The following is a 21,003-nucleotide window of genomic DNA, read 5'->3' on the forward strand; positions in this document are numbered from 1 at the left end:
AGGTGTGTAAAAACTAAGGGTAATTCCCAGAATGATTTGCAGTCCCCACCATTTGGATCTCTGCTAAGTTGGGCTTCCCTGCCGAGCCATTATGCTCAATGTGCACTGAAGATTTTGAGATCCGAACCTAGACATGTTCAGGCTTTCATTATTTTATTTTCAGCAACAGGGCAGGATGTATCCCATTAGTCCAGACATGCTTTTTTTTTTTTTTTAAGTCTGTTGGATGATAATAAGATTACCTGTCCCCTTTTCCTTTTCTTCCTTTCCCAGAATCTCTCTGCATGAATCCCCCAACCCCAAAACCTGATTCAATGGATAGTACAGAGTCAGGAGCAGAGCCCTGAGGCCAGATTGCCTGGGTTCTAATTCAGGCTCCACCATTTACTTTTTGTGTGGCCTTAGATAAGTGAATTAAACTCTCTGTACCTGTGTGCTCATCTTGAAAACTGGAAAAGACACCAGGCATTTATTAAAAGGGTGAAATGTCTTAACATGTGCAAAGCACTATATAATTGTTAGATAGTATTATTTTGGCTGTTGTTTTATTATTACCATCTTAAGCCTTTTTCTGAGGCCTGCTTCTTCCCCCAAGCTTTTTCAGTGAAGGAAATTCACCATGGAAACTGACACTATCTGGTGCATTTAGACAGTGTGTAACTCTACGTATTGCAGCATCCTTAATCATTTCCATCAGCTCTTTATCACTACCCTGGGCCATGATAGTTCACCTTGACTTTCCTTAACCTGAAGCAAAAGAACTCTCTCTCTCTGCAATATAGTGCATGACAAAGTAAGGCATAGTCTTTACTCCCTTCTTTTTTTTTTTTTTTTTTTAATATTTTTACTCCCTTCTTTAGTTAGAATCTTCAGTCTGTGGTTTGCCTGTAAGTTCCAGTCTAGTGACTGACCTCAAGAGCAAGTCTATAAGTAGTACATGACCTTGTGAAATGATTCAGTGACATTCTTTTATTTCCACATTGAGCATATAGACTCGGTGTCCTTTGAGTCAAAAAAAATTTCCCCAAAATTAAAAGCCACTATGCACCAACCATAATGTTCTAAATGAGAAAATCTGTCAATGTCAACTGTTGACAAGGATGTGAAAGAGCTGAGCACTGCTGTTGAAAAGAATAAATAGGTTCAGCCAATTTGAAAATTGGCTTGTCCTTATCTTCCAAAGATAAAGATTCACCTTCCCTATACTTGTGGATTCCACTTTTAGGTATATAACAACAACAACAACAACAACAACAAAATATGTGAAACATCGATGTATTCAAAGCAGTTTTGGTTGTGATAGTCAAAAGATGGAAACAATCCCAAAATTTATTAGCAGTACAGTGGATAAACTGACTCATGTTCACATAATAGGATGCTACACAAGTAACAAAAATGGACAAAATACAGCTACCCACAATTACACAGATGAATCTCACAAATAATATTGTTATGCACACAACACACAATGTATGATTCCATCTATATAAAGTTTTAAACAGAAAAAAGTAATCTGTTGCTAAAATTCAGATTAATGGTTATTTGGGGGCAGGAAGAAGAGCTCAGTGATTGAGGGGTGTGTGAGAAGGCTTTCTGTGGTGCTGGTAATGTTCTATTTCTTGACTTATGGGTTGTAAAAGAGGTGTGTTAATTTTGTGAAAATTAAGCTGTTACTGATGATCCGTGTGTTTTACACTTGAATTAGTAAAATATAAATGAATCTTTTATCACTTTTGGCACAAACTCCTTTTTCTTCTTTTGTTTTGTTTTATATATTTTTTTCTTTTTTGTTTTTGTTTACAAACTCACTTTAATAAACAAATAAATAGGGAATTCAAGCCATTATCTTATTTTTTTTTTTTGGTCAGAAATTTATTTCAGAGGACGCAAATTAATGATGGGGAAGCATCATCTTTCCAACAGGATTCCAATTAACAAATTCAGAATGAATGAGAGAAAAATCATCCTTTTATAGCCCCTAATGAAGTAATGAGTATAGGTAAAGATCATCAGTGGATATTTGACTATTAGTTGAAAGAGTGATGAGGGGACTTTATAGTGGTTGGATATAAGGTGGTCACCACCTGAACCCACTAACCAATGTTAATGTCTCTACATGTGAAACCAGATGGATGTGAAGGGTATACACAGTGCCACCCATGAAGGGATTTTTGTAATTTATTGAAATTTTAAGGGACATAAATTTTTGTTTACTATTTCTTTTATCCCCACATTTGCTAAACACAAATCAATGAAACAACTTACTTAGAGCTTAGGGAGTAATTAAATTTTTATTATTTTCTTACACACTGAACAATTATCTCCTTTTCATACCTTAAGTATGCTGATTAGTTTTATGTCATCTTGACTATGCTATAGCACCCAGTTTTTTTTAATTTTTTTTTTCAACGTTTATTTATTTTTGGGACGGAGAGAGACAGAGCATGAACGGGGGAGGGGCAGAGAGAGAGGGAGACACAGAATCGGAAACAGGCTCCAGGCTCAGAGCCATCAGCCCAGAGCCTGACGCGGGGCTCGAACTCACAGAGCGCGAGATCGTGACCTGGCTGAAGTCGGACGCTTAACCGACTGCACCACCCAGGCACCCCTATAGCACCCAGTTTTTTAATAACATTAATCTAAGTGGTAATGTGAAGACATTTTGTACATGTTAGTATTGGGTTTGCACATATGGTTAATATCTGAAATCATTTGACTTTAAGTAAATTGAGGTTACCCTTGATAATGTGAGTGGGCCTATTCTACTCAGTTGAAGGCCCTAAGAGCAAAAACTGAGGTTTCCAGAGAAGAAGAAATTCTGCCTCAGGACTACCACATCAACTCCTGTCTGAATTTCCATTCTGATAACATATACAGGGTTCGTGCTTGCCACTCTCTACAATTGTATAAGCTAATTCCTTAATATTTATTAAGGCCTGAAATGATTATGGGGTTTCTGGAATTGGTTCTTCAATCTGATAAGATTTAAAGGCACTAATGACTTTATTTTAAGTAGTAAAAAGGGCACTTGACAATCCATGGCAATAGAGATACTCAGAATGTCACAACTGGATACTCTAATCAAATACTTATAAAAGGCAAAGTACATAGGTGACCATGTATTTGATATATTAGAACACTTTTATCAAACTAACAAACATAATAAGATTGACTGTTTGCTGCTAATTGTGTTAGACAAATTAAGGAAAGGAAAGGATGGGCTCAGGGATTCAACTTCCCAGCTCAAGGGCCACGTAAATCACCTGAAAATTTCTGTCTGCTCTGAAACAAAAATTCATCTTCTGTTGCCAGAGCTTAACTTTCCAAACACCAAACCTGCAGTCTCATCTCGCAAGTGCATAAATTACAAATTGAATTCCCAAACTTATATTATGTCTGCTCTTAAAGTGAGGGCATTTATTGGAAAGGAGTGGGATCCTGAAAATTGGAATAGGAACATACGGGCAGATCCTGATAACTAGAGACATTGAACTCCCAAATTCTGCACAGTCTTCTTTAACAGTAGAATCAGTCCTTTGACCCCCATCTGAGGAAGTTAACCCTGCTTTGTCTATGGACACTGTAATGGCCTCCCCTGAGGTAGTCACCTTGTAAGACACTGCTGATTCCCCTCTCAGGACTGATTCCCACCCCTCGCTCATTTGCTTATAGACCTATAACTACACTCTAGTCCCAGCAGGCCCTGAAAGGTAAGATTGATAATGTAAACCATTAGGAGTGAGCTTCACCCCAAAAGCACTGCATGATTTTTCTAATTTATACAGACAGAAATCCAGGCAACATGTGGGGCACCTGGGTGGCTCAGTCAGTCGGTTGAGTGTCTGACTTCAGCTCAGGTCATGATCTCATGACCTGTGAGTTCAAGCCCCGTGACCAGCTCTGTGCTAACAGCTCAGAGCCTGAAGCCTGCTTCAGATTCTGTGTCTCTATCTCTCTCCGCTTCTCTCTCTTTCTTTCTCTCTCTCTAAAATAAATAAACCTTTAAAAAATTAAAAAAAAAAAAGAAAGAAAGAAAGAAAGAAAGAAAGAAAGAAAGAAGAAAGAAATCCAGGCAATATGTGTGGGAATGAACATTAGGGGTCTGGAGTTATGGTAGAAGAAAATGTAAAGTTGGGTGAGTCTATAGTTATTGACATGAGCCCACTAGAAGAGATTCTGGACTCAATATTGTAGCTTAAGGAGATAGACAAGGTTCTAACAGGTTGTATTTTGGTTGACTGAAACATGGACCAAAATGTGGCCTACACTAAAGAAATCTGAAATGCCAGAATTGCCTTTATATAATGTAGAGGAAGATACCCAAAGGCTTAGGGAAATTAGAATGTTAGAATACATTTGTCTTATAATACATGCTTATTCATGTTAAGAGGGTCCAGAGGACACATCTTTCACCATGAATGTGAGAAATCAATTTGTGAGGGGAACCCCAGCTTCCTTGAAGAACTCTGTGGTCACTCTTCTCTGTAGGTCAGGAATTACCATGAGAAGTACTACCCTGAACTGCGACTCTTTTTTTTTTTTTAATGCTTATTTTTCAGAAAAAGAGACAAAGACAGAGCTCAAGTGGAGGAAGAGCAGAGAGAGAGAGAGACCCAGAATCTGAAGCAGGCTCCAGGCTCTGAGCTGTCAGCACAGAGCCCAATGTAGGGCTTGAACTCACAAACCTCAAGATCATGACCTGAGACAAAGTCAGATGCTTAACCGACTGAGCCAGCCAGGGGCCCCTGAACTGGGACTCCTAAAGGCAATGAAGATCATTGTAACCTGGGTGGCAGGGTCCAAGAGGAGGCACTTAATCACCAAATGCAGGGTTGCCATAATGGACAGCATACTTAAAGCATTAATCACAATAGTCTGACTGGCAATGGCTAGTTGACCATGGATGATGTCCCTAAAATTTAAACAAATGGGCAATCTACTCAATCCTTATTTGATCTATATAAGCAGAAGTGTTCTAGATCTAGTGAGCAGAGTTCTAAATGGAATCACCCAAACAGAGAGCCACCTCAGTCAATTCCCAGACTTGAGCCAGTTTATAGACCCAAGACCCTATGAACAAAATGGGGACTGGATCCACTTTATGAATGACGCTGGTATATTGCAAAAAAATTATACTGTTAATCTTTGTCCCAGCTTTCCTTAAAGGAACCTATGGCATATTACTAGGGTGTCTATGCACTGGGGAAAAGGAAATAATCAGACATTTGAGGGAAGACTAGACACTGGCTCTGAGCTGATACTAACTCCAGGAGACCCAAAACTGCACTGTGGGCTACCGGTCACAGTCTGGAGGTTAGGTGATGAATGAAGTTTTAGCTCAGGTCAATCTCACAGCAGGCCTTGTGAGTCTTGAACTTAGTCACTTCCCCCAGCTCTGAAATACATAATCTGAATAGACCTACTCAGCAAGTGGAAGAACCCTCACATTGGTTCCTTGACCTGTGGAGTCGGGGATATTGTGGTAGGAAAGGTTAAGTGGAAGCCACTAGAAAGGCCTTTACCTAGGAAAAGAGTTAACCAGAAGCAATAGTGCATTCCTGGAGGGAATAAAGAGATTAGTGTCACCATCAAAGACATAAGGATGCAGAGGTAGTGTTTCTCACAACATCCCCTTTCAACTTGCTTATTTGGTATATGCAAAAAACAGATAAGTCTTGATGAATGGCAGTGGAGTATCATAAGTTTAATCAGGAGGGTGACCCCAATGAGGTGCTGTGCCAGATGTGGTTTCCTTGAGAAAATTAACATATTTCCTGTTACCTGGAGTGCAGCTATCAATCTGGCAAAAGCTTTTTTCTTCCATACTTGTTGATAAAGAATACAAGAAGCAGTTTGATTTCAACTAGCAAGACCAGCAATATACCTGCCCTGTCCTACTTCAGGGGTATATTAACTCTCCAGCCTTATGTCATAATTTAGTTTGCAAATCTTGATCACCTTTCCCTACGACAAGACATTCAATGGTACATTGCATTCGTGACATTTTGCTTATTGGATCTAGTGATCAAGAAGTAGCAACTGTTACAGACTTGTTGGTAGGACATTTTTGTGTTAGAGGGTGGGAAATAAATCTGATAAGTTCAGGAGCCTTCCACCTAAATGAAATTTGTAGTGGGTCCAGTGTTCTGGGGCATGTTAACATACCTTTTCTAATGTTAAAGGTAAGTAGTTACATCTGACCCCTCCTACAGCCACAAAAGAGGCATAATGCCTTGTCCACTTTGGATTTGGGGGTCAGCATATGCCTCATTTATGTGTGGTACTCTAGCTCATTTACTGAGTAATCTGAAAAACTGTTAGTTTTGAGCAGGGCCAAGAACAAGAGAACTACAGGTACAGGCTGGTTACAAGCTGCTTTGCCACTTGGACTATATAATCTTGCAGGTCCACGCATGCTTGAATTGTGACAGATATAGCTACTCTTTGGAGCCTTTGGCAGAGACCCCTATGTGTGAATAACAGTGTGCACACAGGATTTAGGGGCAAAGTTCTGCCATCAATTGAGAATAACTTGTCCCCCATCTGAATTGCCCATCATGAACTGGGTTTGTACAACTCACCAAACCATAAAGTTGGTTGTATATAGCAGCACTCCATCACCAAATATAATGGTATTGGGCTCAACCAGGCTCTGAAGACATGTGTAAATTATGTGAGGAAATGGATCAAATGTCCACTGCCCCAATTCCTTCTACATTTTTACCTAATCTCTCCCAGCCTGGATTTATGAATTCCCTGCACATGGTTGCCTAAGGAAGAGAAAAGTCAGGCTTGGTTTATAGATAGCTCTGCACAGTACACAGGCACTACAAAAGTGAATAGCAGCATGACAGCCCCTTTCACGGTCATCTCCTAAGGACAGTTGTGAGGGAAAATCTTCACAGTAATGCAGCTGGTTGTACATTTTGTTTGGAAGGAGAGATTACCAGAGGTGTGATTGTATACCAATTCATAGGCTATGGCCAGTGCTTTGACTGGATGGACTTGAAAGGAACATGACTGAAAAGTTGGTGGCAAGAAGAACTGGGGAATAGGTGTGTGGACAGAATTCTCTGGGGACAAAAATGTAAAGATATTTATGTCCCATGCAAATGCCCATCAAAAGGTGACCTCAGAAAGGGATGATTTTAATAAAGTGGATAAGATGACTTATCCTATGGAAACCTATCACCCTCTTTGCTTAATGGGCTCATGAACAAAGTGGCCATGATGACAGGGGTGGAGATTATACATAGGCTCAGCAACATAGATTTCTCCCCACTAATCTCAACCTAGCTACAGCCACTGGTGAGTTCCCAATTTGCCAACAGCAGAGACCACCATTGAGTCCCTGATATGACAATATTCTCTGGGGTAATCATCCAGATACCTGTGGCACGTTAATTACATTAGACTTGCTTCCATTATGGAACATGCAATGTTTTGCTCTAACTAGAATAGACATTTTCTCTGGATATGTACTTGCCTTTGCCAATGATTCTGCCAAACAACATCTATGGACTACAGAATGCAATACCTACTATTATGGTATTCCACACAGCATTGCTCCTGATCAAGCAACTCATTTCCAGAAAATAAAGTATGGCAAGGTGTTCATGGGCATTGAATTCATTGGTTTTACCATGTTCTTCATTATTCTGAAGGAGCTGGCTTGATAGAATGGAGAATGACCTTTTGAAGACTCAGAGTGCCATCTAGGTGCTAATCCCTTGCAGATTTGGGGCAATGTTTTCCAGGGGGCTCTAAACAAAGTCCAATATATGCTGCCATTTCTCTCATAGCCAGGATTTACAGGTTCAGAAATCAAGGATGTGGAAATGGAAGTGACACCACTCACTATTTAGGGATCCACTAGCAACATTTTTGCTCCCTATCCACATGACCTTATGCTATGTGGCTTAGAGGTATCAGTTCCCCCAAGAGAGGAATGCTTTCACTAGAAGACACAGGAATGATTCCATTGAAATGGAATTTAAGACTACCACGCACCCACTTTGGCTCGTCATGCCTCTAAACACTCAAAGACAGTAATTATTGTACTGACTGGAGTGATTGATCATGATTATCAAGGGCAATTGAGCTGCTACTACACAGTGATGCTAAGAAAGAGTATGTCTAAAATAGAGAAGATAACTTAGGGCATCACTTAGTACTATCATGACCTCTAATTAAAGTCAATGGAAAACTATTCAGGCAGGACTATTAATGACCCAGACCTTTCAGGGATAAAGATTTGGGAGATACATCTATATCTATATCATCTATATCTATATCTATATCTATATCAGCTATATCTATGTTTATCAATATCTATATATAAAATATATAATATAAATATATTTCTATAAGATAAATATATATACTATTCAGTTTTTCTTTTTTTTAATATGAAATTTATTGTCAAATTGGTTTCCATACAACACCCAGTGCTCATCCCAAAAGGTGCCCTTCTCAATGCCCATCACCCACTTTCCCCTCCCTCCCATCCCCCATCAACCCTCAATTTATTCTCAGTTTTTAAGAGTCTCTTGTGGTTTGCTTCCTTCCCTTTCTAACTTTTTTTTTCCTTCCCCTCCCCCATGGTCTTCTGTTAAGTTTCTCAGGATCCACATAAGAGTGAAAACATATGTTATCTGTCTTTCTCTGTATGACTTATTTCACTCAGCATAATACTCTCCAGTTCCATCCACGTTGCTACAAAAGGCCATATTTCATTCTTTATCATTGCCAAGTAGTATTCCATTGTGTATATAAACCACAATTTCTTTATCCATTCATCAGTTGATGGACATTTAGGCTCTTTCCATAATTTGGCTATTGTTGAAAGTACTGCTATAAACATTGGGGTACAAGTGCCCCTATGCATCAGCACTCCTGTATCCCTTGGGTAAGTTCCTAGCAGTGCTATTGCTGGGTCATAGGGTAGATCTATTTTTAATTTTTTGAGGAAACTCCACACTGTTTTCCAGAGTGGCTGCACCAGTTTGCATTCCCACCAACAGTCCAAGAGGGGTCCCGTTTCTCCACATCCTCTCCAGCATCTATAGTCTCCTGATTTGTTCATTTTAGCCACTCTGACTGCCATGAGGTGATATCTCAGTATGGTTTTGATTTGTATTTCCCTGATACTATTCAGTTTTTCAAGGTAACTTGACTGATACATTGATATTTCTGGTATTCAGTTTCATCTACATATCAAGCTCTGAATTATTATATTGTAATACAAAGGGAAGAATCTTGCTCAGGACATCAGTAAGATTGTAGACTAGGCCCTTTTCCTCCACAAAAATGTTTGAAACAATAAGTAGAGACTGACAAAATAACTATATAGGAATTCTGGAAATTGCTCAAAGAGGTATAGCCACCAAGCAAACATCCAGTCAAGAAAAGTAACATTCAAAATGGTAGGAAATGTTGTGACATTTTACTCATCTTTGTCCAACTCCCACTCCAGGATGGCATGGGGCATTTGGGACAAAGAGCTCAATTCCCACTTTCTTTCTGCAGGCTGGAAGGAACAAAGTAGAACCTACTTTCAACATTCTAACCTCTTGGCTACCCAGGGAAGGGATTGTTCTCTGTTTCATCTGACTCAGAACTCACATAGGGAAACCTAGTATAATATATATCTCATGCTGGGAACATCTGCAGAAGGTAATGATAAGTGCTAAAACCTGTGAAAGCTATAGGTGAAATGCAGACCCATGGATGCCTGGGACAAGAGATTATAGGCAGAGGAATACAATAGAACATCAATGGCTCAGGTTTCTTTCTTTCTTTTTTTTTTTAATCAGGTTTATTTTAACAAATCAAAACACACCTAGTTAAAGGTCCAAAAACTCCCCACTGCAAGCAAGGAAGAACACTATGGAGAACTAACCTGAAGGAAAAAGCAGCCAAACACAAGAACACCCAGCATACACCAGAAACACTTCCTGAAGCACCAGCCCCTGGACAGTGTAATACCCCTTCGTAATATAGCATTACTCTCAGGAGCAGGAAACATAAAAAGCTTTCATAACACACAAAAGACAGAAACCTATACAAAATGATGAGATGGAGGAATTGTCCCCTAAAGAAACATCAAAAAGAAATCACAACTATGGATTTACTCAAAACAGATACAAGCAATATATCTGAACAAGAATTTAGAACAACAATCATAAGAATACTAGCTGGGCTTGAAGGAAGCATAGAAGGCACCAGAGAAGCCCTTGCTTCAGAGACAAAAGACCTAACAACTAGCCAGGCAAAAATAAGAAAAAATGCTATAACTGAAATGCAAAACTGACTGTATATAATCACAACAAGGATGGAAGAAACAGGAAATGAATAGGTGACATAGAAGATAAAATTATGGTGGCCCCTGGGTATCTCAGCATCTAACTCTTGTTTTTAGCTCAGGTCATGATCTCAGCGTCATGAGATGGAGTCCCGTGTGGGCCTCTGCACTGGTGCATGCAGCCTGTTTATGATTCTGTCTCTCTCCCTCTCTCTCTCTCTGCCCCACCCCCACTCATGCTCTCTCTCCCTCTCTTAAAAAATGGAAAATAATGAAACTGAAAAGAAGAGGGGAAGGAAACTGTTAGATCTCAAATGTATATTTAGGGAACTCACCAACTCCTTAAAGCACAATAATATCGATATCATAGGAGTTCCAGAAGAAAAGTGGGGGAAAAGGACAGAAGGTTTATTTGAACAAATTATAGCTGAGAATTTCCCTAATCTGGGGAATGAAACAGGCATTCAAGGACAAGAGGCACAGAGAACCCCTTCAAAATCAACAAAAACAAGTCAACACCGAGACATATAGAAGTAAAACTTGCACAATACAAAGAAAACGAGAATTCTGAAAGCAGGTAGGGACAAAAGGTCCTTAACCTAAAAGGGTAGACACATAAGATTAGCAGCAGACCACTAACTTGGCAGATAGAAGGGAAATGATATATTCAATGTGCTAAATGGGAAAAATATGCAGCCAAGAATACTTTATCCATGGGGCGCCTGGGTGGCACAGTCGGTTAAGCGTCTGACTTCAGCCAGGTCACGATCTCGCGCTCTGTGAGTTCGAGCCCCGCATCAGGCTCTGGGCTGATGGCTCAGAGCCTGGAGCCTGTTTCCGATTCTGTGTCTCCCTCTCTCTCTGCCCCTCCCCCGTTCATGCTCTGTCTCTCTCTGTCCCAAAAATAAATAAACGTCGAAAAAAAAATTTTTTTTTTTTAAATAAAATCTAGTAAGAACAAACACAGGGAAAAGACATTTTGAGTAGTCACTTCACCGGCCTACAATGCCACTCCACTTATTTGTAAGTATAAACTGGCGTAGACAAGAGCTGGATCCTATAACAGACTATCAGGTTGTCATTCCCACCAAAACCACCTCCATGACCACCACCAAAGTTTCCAGAACTTCGATCTCCTTGCTGGATGAAGCACCAGCCATCTCTTGCTTAGATAGAGCTTTCCTTACTTCACAGTTGTGACCATTCGCAGTATGGTGTTGTAGACAATCTTGTCTACTGAGTCATGGTCATCAAACGTTACAAAAGCAAAGTCTCTCTTTTTGCCACTGCCTCAGTCAGTCATGATTTCAATCACTTCAATTTTCCCATACTGTTCAAAATAATCTCTTACATGATGTCCTTCAATATCTTCTTTAATGCCACTGACAAATATCTTTTTCACAGATAAGTGAGCACCAGGTCTTTGAGAATCTTCTCTGGAGACAGCCCTCTTTGGTTCTACAACTCTTACATCCAACTTGTGTGGTCTTGAATTCATGGCTGCATCCACCTTCTCCACAGTGGCATATGTGACAAACCCAAAGCCTCAGGAGCTCTTGGTGTTTGGATCTCTCATAATCACACAGTCTATAAGTGTTCCCCATTGCTCAAAATAAGAGCAGGAATGGGCACAATCCTTTAAGGAAACAAAGAAAAAAAAATCAAAAATTCAAAGATGGGGGCTGAGGGCCTAACCCAAGCCTGACCTTAGGCTGACCTGGCCACATAAACTATCTCTGTCCTGGACACAGCACAGGCCTGGGTGATGTCCCAGTCCCTGTCATCACAGATCCTGGTGGGACAAAGTTCCACTGAAGAGACAAGGACAAAGGAGCAGAGAAAATGACTCTGCTTAGGAGTGACCATGTCAAAGCCCAAAATGCACTGAGCACCAACTGGTCACAGTCCCATCCATGCTGGTGCTTCACAGCCTCTCCTGTAACCACATGCAACAGACGAAGCACAGCAAACATGTGTATTCTGGAAGGTTCTCAGTGCTTCCATTTATTTCTGTTCTCAAATTTAAGGAATCATCTCTTTTAAATAACCCATCAAGCAACCCCCCATGATTAGAATGTGGAGAAAAAAAACAAATTTATATTCAGATTCCTATTTTCAATATAAAAAATGTTGCAACCTCAGTGCAATGTGAAGTTAAGACAGAGATAGAGACATCTAGTCCTGCCTCTGCTAGAACAAGAAAGTAGATTAGAAAGGGGCAAAGGTCAATGTGGGGAGGTGTTGTGGTGGGCAGCGTGTTGGGCCAGTCTCTCCACCTCCTCTCATTATGCTAAGTCACATTCAGACACACTTTGCAGAAAGAAAGTGCAGTCAGAGATTCCTGAAGTCACAATGGGGAGTGGGATTGAGAACTAACCTTGTATTACTTAGTCCCCCACAAGGTGGCTGGCTCACACTGTGAAAGAAAATAATCATGAACAAATTCAAGTCAGTCGCTTTAAGTGGTGACATTATGAGCAGCCCACCATATGCTCAAAATGTCCCACTCAAAGAATCCCCATAACCCAGTCGTGTCCCCTCTGCTCAACCCCACACTTCAGGTCTCTCAGGGCCTTACCTTTAGGAGTTGTGAGAGACACATCAGAGCCCTGGGCACTGTCATCACCTAGGGTAGAACAAACAGGACATGATCAGAGCCACGGGAGATGAGACTAAAGGAGGAGCTATGGTGGGGGGTGAGCTCCCCATGGGGTCCTGTCTACAGTATCCCAGGGTTTCAGGGATCACCCCCTCCATACTTACATGCAGCATGAGAGTAGCTCAGTCCTTTTCCTCCTGTGGGAAGAAGACATCATGACAGAGGCCAGGGAGAAAGCCATGATGTCCTAAAGGAATCTCCCTAGTCCTGGATCCCAGGAAAGTTTCCAGAACTCTTAACCATACCCAAGGCAGGATCAGAAAACATAAGAAAAGTACATGTGTGTGGACCAGACCAACTGCACTTCTGGAGTCTGTCCTCAGCAGGGAAATTCCCTTCTGTCCTATGACTGTTGGGAATCAGGTCCCCATCATCAGATTCATTAGGGTGAAAATTTGCCCTTCACTTTCACATGTGATTTACTAAAAGTGTGAGTGTTAGCAGTCAGCTCCAGAGTGAGCAAGCACATGCATGTGGATGGTACTTCTTATTAACAAAGCAGGACAATCTGCCACCAGGACTTGAAACCCTGCAGTGGAGTCAGAAAACTCAGATCCTCCCACCTCTTCCCTACCTGGGCTCTTCTTCCTCCAGATCGCAATGCCAGATCACAGCTCCAAGGAGAACCAGACCAGCAATGATGCCCATGATGGGGATGGAGGGCTGAGAAGCGACTTTGGGAAGGGGAAGGAAGGTGAGGGCCCTGACCCCAGGCATCAGCCCCCACCCTGCTGGAGTTCTCCACAAGGGCTCCTGATTCCTCTGAGAAGAGGGTCTATGTCCAGGTCTCCCCCCTTATCCTGTCTCAGCATGAGGGGCTTAGTCAGCTCCACCATGCTGCCTGTGGCACATGTATCTCTGCTCCTCTCCAGAAGGCACCACCATAGCTGCCTCCTTCTGGAAGGTCCCATCCCCCAAAAGCCTGGTGTCCACAAGCGCTGTGTCTGGGTGTCGTCTTCCCTGTCATGCTGCCAGATCAGAGTGATCTCTGCAGGGTAGCCCAAGGCCCAGAACCTCAGGGTCACCTCATGTCAGAGGTGGGGTGGTAGGTCATGTGTGTCTTTGGGGAATCTGAGAAAAAGGCTCAGAAAATTAAAAAAATTTTGCTTTAGTCATACGTCACACCAGCAGCACTCATGTGACTATCCTGAGAATGGATGTGGCAACTGAAGTGGGGGAAGGGAGCACAAAACCCAGATGCCAGCCTGGACACAGGGACCTGAGATCATTTCTTATTCCTTGAAAAGTTCTAGGATGAAGACAAGACAGGACAGACTAGGAAACTACAGCTCTCTGAGGGAAGAAAGGGATTTCTGGTTCTGATCTGGGTGGAAGCAGAGTGACTCAGAAAAGTTCAAACACATAGTACATGGGGCACAGAACAAGGCCTGAGAGAGAAAGTCCCCCGAAATTCTTAAAGCTGCTAACAGAGAATCAGAGGGTATTGCTAGTTGGTTATTGCAGGGATGGATGGTTTCTTCCTCCATCCCTGGGGGACTGGATCCCTTAATTGTTTCTGAGAGAAGGGCTGGGCCTCTAGGCTAGTTAGTCACTCTTCTGGCAGAGGATCTGAACTGCCAAGGCTTAATACCTCGACTCCTGACCTATGGTATTCGGGCATCTATTCCATTTTCCTCCCCTGTTCCGGGGAGCACAGCCCTAGTCTCTGGAGAGATCGCAGAAGTGCTGAGATGACCCTCCCAACTGCGCGCTGCAACTTCTCCTTCCCTTTCTCCAGGTACCTGCGGAGCCTATACCACGCATGCACGTCACCTCCAGGTAGTTCCTCTGGTGCTCCGCCACACTGGCCGCCTGCCACTTGTGGCAGGTGACCTGTGTGTGTCCGCCACGGTTCAGGAACACAGGTCCTCATTCAGGCACAGCTGTAGGCGATCTGCCAATGTCTACTGAGCAGGGGTCCATAAGAACCCACGAACCCACCGGGCAACCATAGGTCACCTGGAAGGTGAGACCCTGGCCATGCCCCCAAAGTCAGCCCTGCACATAGTCCCACTCCCTTGAAGCAACCCCTGCCTGCCTGCCTGCCTCAATGATGGGGAGTGGTGATTGGTCACAACCAGTTTCCAATTCAGCAGTGGAGGAATCCCTGCGGGGTCTCCCTGGGTGGAGGGTCAGGGTTGGATTCTGAGGCCTCCAGAGGAAGCTCCAAACCAGAGTCTAGAGAAGACGCTGTCCTGCCCATGGGAGATAGGGAGACTTGTGACCTGCGATCCACTCAGTTTCGTTCACTGGACTCACTCTGGTTGTAGTGATTTTAGTTAGCCCCTTGGTGTAGAAATGTGTCTAAGAATATTGCAATCAGACTCATAAAGCTCCTAAGTTGTTGTAAATACACACACACACACACACACACACACACACACACACACACATATATATATATGTATTTGTGTATATATGTATTTGTATATATATATATATTTGTGTCTCTTTTATGGTTGTATTTTTTTTTAAGTTTTAATTTAGGGGCGCCTGTGTAACTCACTCGGTTAAGCATCCAACTTCAGCTCAGGTCATTATCTTGTAGCCTGTGAGTTCAAGCCCCAGGTCGGCTAAGTGCTGACAGCTCAGCGCCTGGAGACTGCTTTGGATTCTGTGTCTTTCTCTTTCTCTCCCCATCTCACACTCTGTCTCTCTCTCTCAAAAATAAATAAACATTAAAAAAAAATTTTTAAGTTTTAAATTCTACTTAGTTAATATACTGTGTAATATTAGTTTCAAGTGTACAATACAGTGATTCAACAGTTCCATACATCACTCTGTGCTCATCACAAGTGTAATTCTTAATCCCCAAGAACTATTTCACCCATCCCCCCACCCGCTTCCCCTCTGGTAACCATCAGTCTATTCTGTATAGTTAACAGTCGATTTCTTTGTTTCTCTCTCTCTCCCTTTTTCTCTTTGTTTATTGATTTCACTCATATGTGAAATTTAAAAAACAAAATAAAGAAGCAAAGGGGGAATAAAATAGAGGATTCATAGTTGTGTTTTTATTTTTTATTAGATTTTTAAAAATGTTTTATTTATTTTTGAGACAGAGAGACAGAGACAGAGACAGAGGTGCAAGCAGCGGAGGGGCAGAGAGAGAGGGAGACACAGAATCCGAAGCAGGCTCCAGGTTCTGAGGTGTCAGCACAGAGCCTGACTCAGGGCTAGAACTCATGAACCTCAAGATCATGACCTGAGCTGAAGTCAGATGCTTCACCAACTGAGCCACCCAGGTGCCTCTTAGTTGTATTTTACTTTTAAGATTTATTTTAATTTTAGAGACAGTGCTTGCACGAGTTGGGGAGGGGGCAGAGGGAAAGAGAGAATATTTTTGTTGTTGTTGTTTATTTTGAGAGAGAAAGTGAGTGAGGGAGAGGCAGAGAGAGAGAGAGAGACAGAGAATTCCAAATGGGTCTTTCATATATGGCCTTTATGATGTTGAAGTATGTTCCTCCTATCCCTGTTTTCTTGAGGGTTTTTATCAAGAAAGGATGGTGTATTTTGTCAAATGCTTTTTCTGCATCTATTGAGATCATATTGTTCTTTGCTTTTATTAATGAGTGTATCACCTTGATGGATTTGCAAATATTGAACCAGCCCTGCAGCCCAGGAATAAGTTCCACTGGGTCATTGTGAATAATTCTTTTAATGTACTGTTGAATTCAATTTGCTAGTGTTTTGTTGAAAATTTTTGCATCCAGTTTCATCAGGGATATTGGTCTATAATTCTCCTTTTTAGTGGGGTCTTTGTCTGGTTTTGGAATTAAGGTAATACTAAGCTTGTAGAATGAGTTTGGAAGTTTTCCTTTCATTTGTATTTTTTGGAACAGTTTGAGAAGAATAGGTATTAACTCTTCTTTAAATGTTTGGTAAAATTCTCCTGGGAAGCTATCTGGCCCTGGACTGTTGTTTGTTGGGAAATTTTTGATTACTGATTCAATTTATTTGCTAATTATGCATCTGTTCAAATTTTCTACTTCTTCTTGTTTCAGTTTTTGCAGGTTGTATGTTTCTAGGAATTTATCCATTTTTTTCATATTTCCCAGTTTGTTGGCATATAATTGTTCATAATATTCTCTTATAATTGTTTGCATTTCCGTGGTGTTGGTTGTTATCTCTCCTCTTTCATTCACAATTTTATTTATTTGGGTTATATCTCTTCTTTTTGATAAGTCTAGCTAGGGGGTCATCAATTTTATTAATTTTTTTGAATAACCAGCTTAGTTTCATTGATCTGTTTCTGTTATCTTGTTGTTGTTTTGTTTTGTTTGTTTCTATATTGTTTATTTCTGCTCTAGTCTTTGTTATTTCCCTTCTGCTGGCTTTAGGCTTTGCTTTCTGTTCCTTTTCTAACTCCTTTAGGTATAAGGTTAGGTTGTGTATTTGAGGCTTTTCTTTCTTCTTGAGTAAGACCTGTGTGGCAATATACTTTCCTCTTAGGACTACTTTGGTTTATAGCCTGTGCCCCTTCAAAACAGCATACCTGTATCCCTTGGATAAATACCTAGTAGTGCAATTGCTGAGTCGTAGGATAGTTCTATTTTTGATTTTTTGAGGAACCTCCATACTCTTTTCCAGAGTGGCTGCACCAGTTTGCATTCCCACCAGCAGTGCAAAAGAGATCCTCTTTCTCTGCATCTTTGCCAACATCTGTTGTTGCCTGAGTTGTTAATGTTGGCCATTCTGACAGGTGTGAGGTGATATCTCATTGTGGTTTTGATTTGCATTTCCCTGATGAGTAGTGATTTTGAACATCTTTTCATTTGTGTGTTGGCTATTTGCCTGCTTCAATGGGAAAATGTCTATTCAAATCCTCTGCCCATTTTTTTAAATTTTCTTAATGTTTAGTTACTTTTTGAGAGAGAGAGAGAGAAAGAGAGAGAGAGTGCAGGTTGGGGAGGGGCAGAGAGAGAAGAAGACACAGAATCTGAAGCAGGCTCCAAGCTCTGAGCTGTCAGCACAGAACTCAACGCGGGGCTCTAACTCCTGAACCATGAGATCATGACCTGAACTGAAGTTGGATGCTTAACTGACTGAGCCACTCAGATGCCCCATCTTCTGCCCATTTTTTAATCATATTGTTTGGGAGGTTTGATGTTAAACAGTATGCGTTAATTATATCTTTGGGGTATTAACCCCTTATCAGATATATAATTTACAAGAGAAGGAGTTAAGATGGGAGAGGAGTAGGGGCAACCCTAAGCTTACCTTATCCCTTGAACACAGCTAGATAAAGATCAAATCATTCTGAACACCCAAGAAATTAATCTAAAGACTACACAACCAGAGGCAGAAAAACAGCACATCATGGAAGATAGGAGTTATGGAAAGTTGATGGGGTGGGGAGAGAATCTCAGGTGCTGTAGAGGGGAGAGAGTCCTGGTCACTAAGAGAGGAGCCAGACAGAGAGAGAGAGAAAGCACGCGCAGGGGATTGCACAAGAAAAACACTTCCCCAAAACCAAAGGAGAGGGGCTCACTATTGCAAGTTTTTATAAGCAGTGGAGCTCAAATTCTGAGGTTTTAGAAATCTGCACCATCACTGGGGTCTTGTCTGGCAAGCTCAGTAGTGCTCTGGAAGGGAAGGAGGGTGGAGACCCAGGAGCAGACAGTGTAGTCTGAGGATCCCTTGGATCGCTCAGGTTGAAACAGTTGCCTTTCTAGGAGTGTATTTGGGAGTAGTGGCATGGTGTCTCCAAGGACAAAAGAACTAGCACCACCAAAGTGCTGCCCTGTTCACTAGCATAGGAACAAAGACACCGGTTGAAGGCAGCAAACCTTGGTACCAGCTTTTTGCTGCACTTTACCATAAACGCCAAACCTCTGTGCATTCATGCAACTGTTTTCTGGGACAAACCAGCACAGATCACAGTGTGGCAAGATCCTCCCTCAGAGGCTCAGTATGAGTCTGAGCTGTACAGATCCTTAAAATCTGGAGTTTTGAAACTCAGCTGCATGCCTGAGATGAAGCATGGGAGTACTGTGCAGCCTGGTAGACAGACAGCTTAGACACAGACAGGGTGAAGGCAGAGATCTGATGGAAACCAGGGACACAAGAGGGGTCATTGTGTGCTTTTCTGTGGGGGCTTCCTGAAGACTGGCAGGCGTGAACTCCTTGCTCCCTGGAGGAGAGAACAGAACGATGCCATCAGCACTGACTGACTTCAGTGAGCAACACAGTACCCCCCAGTGAAGGCTTACACAAAGCCCCATCCCCCTGTGTCCTGCAGGTGCATTTCCACGAAGGGCATGTCCACCAGAGAATCAGTGCAGCAGGCCCCTCCCCCAGAATACCAGCACAAACCCCTGGCATGCACCAAGTCTATGATCATAGAGTGCTTCAAAGCTTCAGCTCTAGGGGAAACAGGATCTAGCTTCTTCTACCAAGCAGACCAAAACATACCTGGTTAAAATTTGCCACACAGTGAACAAGGTCCAAACACCCCACACACAGGCAAGAAGAAACTCTGCAGAGGACTGACTTGAGGGAAGGAACAGCCAAAACAACAGCAGAATGCACAATCTGAAACACCTCCTGAAGCACCAGGCCCAAGACGGTATAAGACCTCTTCTTAATATAGCCACTATTCTCAGGAGCAGGAATATAACAGACTTTCCTAACATTCACACAAAAAAGAAGTGACCTAGAAAAAATGACAAGATGGAGGGATTCACCCCAAAAGAAAGAACAGGGAGAAGTAATGGCCAGGGGTTTAATGAAAACTGATATAAGATGCCTGAACTAGAATTGAAAACAACAATCATAAAGATACTAGCTGGCCTTGAAAAAGCATAGAAAACACTAGACAGTCCCTTACCGAAGAGATAAAATAACTAAAAACTACTCAGGCCAAAATAAAAAGTACTATACCTGATATGCAAAACTGACTAGATGCAATTACAATGAGGATGGACGAAGCAGAGGAAAAAATCAGTGATATAGAAGAAAAATTATGGAAAATAATGAAGCTGAAAAGAAGAGGTAAAGACAAGTATTAGATCATGAATGTAGACTTAGGGAACTCAGTGATCCCTTAAGATGTATTAATATTGGTATCATAGGAGTCCCTGAAGAAGAACAGAATGAAAGGGGGGAGAAGGTTTATTTGAGCAATGATAGCTGAAAAGTTCCCTAATCTGGGGAAGAAAACAGACACCAAAATTCAAGAAGCACAGAGAACTCCCATCAAAATGAATAAAAGCTGGCCCACACCAAGACATATCATAGTCAAATTCACAAAATACACAGACAAGAAAAGAATCCTGAAAGCAGCAATAGAAAAAAGTCATTAACCTACAAAAAAGACAAATCAGATTTGCAGTAGGTCTGTTCACAGAAACTTGGCAGGCCAGAAGGGAGTGCCATGATATATTCAAGGTGCTGAATGGGGAAAACATGCAGCCAAGAATACTTTATCCAGCAAGGCTGTCATTTAGAATAGGAGAGATAAACAGATTCTCAGACAAACAAAATCTAAAGGAGTTTGTGATCACTAAACCAGCTCTGCAAGACATGTTAAAGGGGAAAGAGGATGCTTTGAGTGGGAAAGAAAGACCAAAAGCAACAAAGGCTAGAAAGGAACAGAGAACATCACCAGAAACACCGTATGGCAGTGGCTAAGTTCATATCTATCAATAATTACTCTGAATATAAGTGGACTAAATGTACCAATCAAAAAACATAGGATATCAGAATGGATAAAAAATACAAGATCCATCTATATGCTACCTACAAGAGATTCATTTTAGACCTAAAGACACCTACAAATTGAAACTGAGGAGATGGAGAACCATCTATCATGTTAACAGACATCAAAAGAAAGCCAGAGTAGCTGTACTTATATCAGACAAACTAGATTTTAAAACAAAAATTGTAACAAGAGATGAAGAAGGGCACTATATCATAATTAAAGGGTCTATCCATCAAGAAGATTTAATAATTATAAATATTATGCCCCCTAACTTGGAACACCCAAATATATAAATCAATTAATACTAACCATTGAAAATCTCATTGATAATAACACAATAAT

The 21,003-nt window shown here is 41.5% G+C and overlaps 1 protein-coding gene across 4 annotated transcripts in view; it reads right to left on the bottom strand.

Moving 5' to 3' along the window:
• LOC123609586 (DLA class I histocompatibility antigen, A9/A9 alpha chain-like) overlaps positions 1 to 21,003 on the bottom strand; it is a 592,486-nt gene that overhangs the window by 550,608 nt on the left and 20,875 nt on the right. For 3 of the 4 annotated variants that reach the window (XR_006717838.1, XR_006717837.1, XR_006717841.1), the window contains 4 exons: positions 13,067 to 13,099; positions 12,882 to 12,929; positions 12,681 to 12,719; positions 11,587 to 11,939 (listed from right to left, as the gene is read on the bottom strand). The exons of the other annotated variant lie outside the window; for it this stretch is intronic. The gene's annotated coding sequence lies outside the window, so the exon portion shown is untranslated. Of the gene's footprint in view, positions 1 to 11,586; positions 11,940 to 12,680; positions 12,720 to 12,881; positions 12,930 to 13,066; positions 13,100 to 21,003 lie in introns of those variants that run through there. 4 annotated transcript variants of the gene reach the window in all.

This window comes from Leopardus geoffroyi, chromosome B2, assembly GCF_018350155.1.
Source record: "Leopardus geoffroyi isolate Oge1 chromosome B2, O.geoffroyi_Oge1_pat1.0, whole genome shotgun sequence".
Lineage (NCBI taxonomy): Eukaryota > Metazoa > Chordata > Mammalia > Carnivora > Felidae > Leopardus > Leopardus geoffroyi.